This window comes from Triticum dicoccoides, chromosome 7B, assembly GCF_002162155.2.
Source record: "Triticum dicoccoides isolate Atlit2015 ecotype Zavitan chromosome 7B, WEW_v2.0, whole genome shotgun sequence".
NCBI classification, from domain to species: Eukaryota; Viridiplantae; Streptophyta; class Magnoliopsida; order Poales; family Poaceae; genus Triticum; species Triticum dicoccoides.
In genome coordinates, this window is record NC_041393.1 from 92124856 (window position 1) to 92131285 (window position 6430).

Below are 6430 nucleotides of genomic sequence, written 5' to 3' on the forward strand. Positions count from 1 at the left end.
CTACCCCTCCAAGTTACGTGGGCGGTGACACCGGCTACATCAAACTAACTTGGACTCTGCCGAGCTGGGACCTTCCCACGGATGTGGACATGGAAAACACATGGTATTATTTACCCCCCAACGCAGTGCATGGGGACTCCAAGGAGGTTCACCTGGACATACACATTATCAAGTTAAATGTTGATCATTAGTCTTCGCTCAATGTAATCCACTGTTTAAGCATGTGGAGGCTTCCATGCATGATCTTGCTCTATTGGAGTATCGCGCATGAATAAAAGTGTATCCGTTTATAGTTTACTCTAGAATCTTCCATGTATGAACTTTTACTATAGTACTAGTGAAAGACTTACTATGAACCATTTCTTACATCTCCTCTGCCCCTTCCAAGTCATCCTGATTTAATCCCTCCGTCTAGGTGTATAAGGGAATGGTTAATACTTAATAGTATAGCCAACTGTTGACTATCAGAAAGTGCCATGTCATCTGTAGCCAACATGTATAACAATCGATACTCAAAAACTAATTCTTAAAGATCATTTCTTGCAAAGCACAATAAGTGTTATTTCTTCACAAGTTTTGGATGTAGGTTGAACAGTTGAACGCTTTTGTTTGCAAAAGATACCTTTTTATATATTTCACCCGGATGTTTGTGAGCTCTAGATATGAAATAATATCCGAAGAAACCCATCGATACCCGTTACACATGAGATGACCCCCCACATCCTTAGTCAAAATAAACAACTCCCCGATCAATGCATTTCACTCTTCCGTGCAACGCACGGGCACCTTAGTACTATAGATTAGTACGACCAAAAATTGAACTAACATTATATATAGTATGATAAATGATGATGCATGTCACCTAAAATTATATCATTGAAAACTATGTTCAAATACGAATCCAATGATATAGTTTTTGTTGACATGCACTAACATTTTGTCGGTTAAATCTTCAGTCAAATTCAATGGGGGACTAATAAACCACGACGGATGTAGTACAAGTGTAGAGGGCGACGCTGCACGAGAGTCTCACCCCACTCATGGCGCGGCAGTAAAGCCGTCATATCACAAAACCCAACCACTTCCAGTAATAAGTGGCCTGGTAAAATAAACGGACAAGCAACCATCACATCCCTCCGTATTTTTTGCATTTCATCTCTCTGCATTTACTTTATCCGGTTCATCTTGCACACTCGATCCCTAGCTACTACTCCTAGTATCCCTAGCTACTACTCCTAGGGCCAGTTCTTTTGGCAGCTTAAAAAATAAGCCTTCTCTTCCCCATCTTTTCCCATAAGACTAGTCACAGTGGAGAGTAACATTAAGGCGCCTCACTCATTTATTTGGGCTTCTAAACTACTACTAGTACCTCCGTCCTGGTTTATTCGTCACCATTGTAATTTGTGGTAAATTTTGACCAAAGATTTAACTGATAAAATGTTAGTGCATGTGACATGCACAAACATGTCATTAGTTAAATTTATGATCAAAATTTGATACAGATTACAATGGGAACCAATAAACCAGGATGGAGCTAGTAGTAATGGGATTACTACTAATCTAGAAGCCTAAATGAACTAGCCCCTGGTACTCCTACTAGTAGTACTAGTACTCAAGTTGGAATTCCAATTGCACGGCACAACTTGTTAGGCAAAAATTTCGATACAGGGTGTAGGAAGCGGTTTGGGAATTAGCATGCCTTTCCGACCAGTGAGATACTCCGTACAAAGTACGACAGAGAAATAACCACAGAGAAGGAAGCTAAATGTAAACAATCAAACGAGCATTTTTGCATTTGTTTTGCATTGAATCGTTTCACAAGCTTGACTAGTGTTGTTTTTCTACTTTTACAAAAACCGCATCGTAATGTTAAAACGTGCATTTGCACGTACATAAGTAATAGTAGTACTCCCTCGATCTAGGTGTATAAAGTCTTCCCTCCTTCTTGGTCACGGTGCACAACCAAAGATGACTTATTCACCTGGACAGAGGGAGTAGCACAGTCTGCAAGCATATATAGAGAGAGACGTGTCGTGTGATAGTATATAGTAGTAAAGTTTGTGCTATATGCACCTACTTACAAAATGCGTACGGATACACAAGGTTTCCAAACTTTCCCTCTTACATACTTAATTAAGGACACTATTAATTCCCGAACGTTTAGGATTTATCATTTGCATCCAAAAACTAATGAGATCACCTTACGAAACTAAATTATACTCCTACCAAAAGCCACGGCTCTCGCAAGAGCGCTTGCGGCATGCCACGAGTGCCCTGGTGCGCGGCTGTTTCCCAGCGCACTAACACAATGTCTCTTCCTCAGCCTCGCAACTCGTGAGGTGCTGATTGGCGGCTTGCCGATGGGTGAGCGCGATCTCACCGGTGTGGTGATCCGACGCCAGTAGGTACTCCTCCTCGCTAGAAGTGTGCACCCGGTCCACGTACCGCCAAGCATAGATGAGGCGCTTGGGCCCGACTGCACTCAGGGCTTTGGCATGTGCATCCTCCGCCACCCTCACGGCCCTTGCACGAGCCTTCTGCCAAAGAGCCAATTGCCTGACTCTCTCGGACGCGACATAGACCTGCCAAGCAGCTTGCCCCGCGGCGCACTTCTCTTCCTCGGCCTTCTTCTCTGCCTCTATTTTGGCATGCTCTACCGGCGGCAAAGCCTCCCACATGGCTACATCCATTTCTTTCCAAAGATCCTCAAGGTTGGGGGGCTCGGCGGGCGGCACGGTGTTCTCCTCGTAGCGGGGAGCCGACGCGTCCTCCGACGCGCATGTTCGAGAGATTGGGAACGCCAACGCGTCCACCTCGACGCGTCGTGGCGAGGAGTGGAACACCGACGCGTCCTCCTCGACTAGTGGCGGTGAGGAACGGAACGGTGACACGTCACCGTCCGGGCGGTGCAGTGAGGGGCGCCTAGGGCTTGGGAGGGGCAATGCCATGGTGGCCGACGTGAGAGGGAGGGGGAGGAGATAGCGATGAACGTGAGCGTTCTTCCGAATGTCGTGGGAGGCGCAGTATTTATAGCGAGCAATGGCACACCTACGTAAGATATGGACTGAGCTGCACTAACTTAACTACATGTCTAGTTGCGTCACTGACATGTGGGCGAGACCCCTGTTGGGCCCATATGTCAGTGACCCAATGCACCTGCAGTTAAGTAACTGAAGCAGCGTCCCAGAAGATATGTTGTGTGATTAACGTAACAGCTACATGGGATATTTGTTGGATTAAATTACGGGGGAGGGAAGGGGTGAAAATATTGCTAGTCACAACGGATTGGACGAGCGTGGGGGGAGGAGAGTCATGCATATAGATTTTTTCCGCACGGGGTGGAGTGGTGGGACCGCTAGAGCGAGGAGAGCCTAGCAGGCATATTATTGTTTCCACACATGGAGAGGAAAAGATTTGTAGACGAACGGGCTTCCTGTAGGTATGGGGAATGGTGCATAATAAGTCATCTTGCATGCCGGGCTAGGTATAGTCTCAAGTCATTAAAAACATACACGCCCCACACATGTTCATATTCCAAGGTGCACTAAATTATTGCTTGCGATGATTAAGGCTAGCCATAATGGTGGTATCTTAGCTGGTATCATGCACACGGGAATAGCAAACATGCTGATGTGGCAAAGAATTAAAGAAGACAGGGGTGTTAGAGTAACTAGTGTTCATGCATGCATTGGTAAACACATTTTTTTGTGAAGAGCGACAACATTAGTTGAGTACTTTTGCAGACTACAAAAACTATTCCACCGCCTCTGTCTTGCTAAGAGTAGGTGAAATTTTTGAATCGAGCCCTTTAAACTAGAAGGGAGGTAGTAGTACTCTAATAGCTAACCTTGTGGTGATGACAAGATAGGACATGGCATGCACCTGGACGGAGGAACTAGTCTGCATTGTCCATTTAAGTTTTGTCTGAATTCAATGTACCTCTACTTTGACCAGACTTATAGAAAAATGTATCAACATTCACAATGTCAAATCAATATTTTTATACTCATTATAAATTGTAGTTCTTATACTCATTATAATTAGTATTGTAGATATTGATATTTTTAGTATAAATTTGGTCAAACACTTTGCAAACGGTTGACGGAAGTAAAAAGGACCAGAGGGAGTATCATGCATGCGGAGTAGGCAAAAATAATTGCTCATTTATAGCCGGTCAAAGTCTCAAAGGGCACGACCGCGCGAGGGGGGCGAAGGTCATGGGAGGCACGACGGTTGACGGAATTAAGTGAAGTTACATCCATGCGCCGGCATGTCATGCGAACAGGCAGAAGCTATACCGTCAGGCCTAGGATATGGGTGTAGTAAACATGACATCTAGTGGGTCCCGCATAGTTCTCGAGAACTCTTTGGGGGCTTGCAGCCGTTTATCCACCGGGCAAGCCAGCAACCCCACGTCGTTCGCACGGCCTACTCGTCCCTGTCTTCTACTAGTATAGTACCTTACAACGGTTCGCTCCCAGTCGTCCCGTCCTTTCACATTAAACTAGTTAAACTTCATCCTAACCCTCCTCCAAAATCCATGGCCTCCCAAATCTCCATGGTTGCCACTGAGTACCACGTTAGAGCCATCACTGGCGATGAGTTCATCATCATCTACACACCTGGATCCGCGACGGTGAAAGCATGCCTTGCTCGCTTCCTATGCATGTTCAACATTTCAACGGATGAGTGGGTCGCTGGGCTAGATGTTGAGTACACCACAGTCCTGGAAAGAGAGAAGAATCTAAAGGAGGCAAAGAGGAAAGCCCACCGTGATCCAGGTTTGTGTACATAATGTGTTCTTGGTCTACCACATATGCCATGCCGACGTTGAGTGCGAGGATTTTAAGAACTTCCTCAAGGACAAAAGAGTGAAATTTGTTACTGCAGACTTTAGGAACGACAGGGATGTCCTGGGTCGTATAGGCCTCGTTGTAGGCCAGCCCTTCGACCTCTAGAAGGCAAGCCTGGTGTCCTCCTCTCAGCCTTCAATGCTAACGCTGGCAGCAGCCATGATTGATCCTTTGTACGCTAAACAGAAGAAACCTCACCACGAGTTTCATCATGCATGGGAGTCGAAGACATTAGATGAAGATCACATCCTGTACACAGCAATGGATGCCTACCTTTATTTAAATATCTACAAGGATTGGATGAAGAAGCAGAGCCCAGTGTCTGGTTCAAGCAAAGAAGCATCGGCGAAGAGGAAGAGGAAGAGGGACGAGGACGAAGTCGAGGACGTGGACTCTGACTCCGAGTAGGTGGCAGTGCCGTCGCTCATGCTGGTTCTACTGCAGTGTCAAGCGGACTAGTTTCTTAGTTTATTTTCAAGGGTGTGTTGTGTTGAGGCCCCAACAGAACTATGTTTATGTTCTTTCTCGTTATTTGAACTCTTTAGTACGTACAGTACTACTAGTACTATGTCTTACTACCATTCTTCTTGCAGTTGGTACTAGTGCTCGTATCTTCGTGTTCCTATTGTACTTAATATGTTCGTATTAGTAGTATAATTTGGGTCAGTCGATTTGTGAAAGAAGTTCGACGGAGCGAAGGAAGAAGACGGTAGAGAAGCTACCCCAGTATCTATATTAGGATGGCAGGGTGCCCATGATCTATCTTATGAGTGTTGGCGGTGGAATGCAATTCGCCGAGAAAAAATTGCATCGTGCCTGGGGTTAAACGGATGGCGGGGATGGGGGGAGCATGGCGTTGGCAGGCGGTTTAGGGGAGGGCGGGGTGGCGGCGGCAAGTGGTTAGGCGTGTGGCGGCTGAGAAGATGAACCGTACATCAATTTTGGAGGTTGAAGAAGCCCTTCTAGCCATCCATGTTGCATCAAACGGCTCACAAGAGTCGACTGACCCAAATTGCTCCTTCAGATTGTAGGATCCACGTGGCATTCGAGGTCTCGAAGGTAGATTCTGTGTCCGTGCCTGGTTTGTAGGCTCGACGCACGCGCGACCAGCTTCCGCCACGACAGCCACCATGCGCGCCTCCTCCGCGTAGGCGGAGACAACAATGACACGCTAGTTTCTCCTCGCGGCGTGCTGGAGCATGCGCTCGTCCTCCTTTTCGTATGCTGCGTGCATAGGCACGGCTCCACCAGCTGCTCACATGCTTGGCAGTGCGGCGGCATCACGAGGTGGGACTGCAGACGATGTGAGCGGGCGAGCCTTTGGCTTCATGGCACAGGGATGGCGGCGACACGATGGTGATGGGCGAGAAATTGTTGGCCGGAGCAGGCGGGCGCCAGCATGCGCAACGGCGGCGGTAGCATATTGATGAGTGCGCGTATGGGAGTTTAGTTTAGTTTTATATAGGGTTGGTCAAACTTAAAAGAAAACCGTACTAGTACACGTAAACATTAGACTTAGGCAGCGCTTTTATTAGTTGACATAGCCACGATACGGAATCCTGTGCAAGTGCATGAAC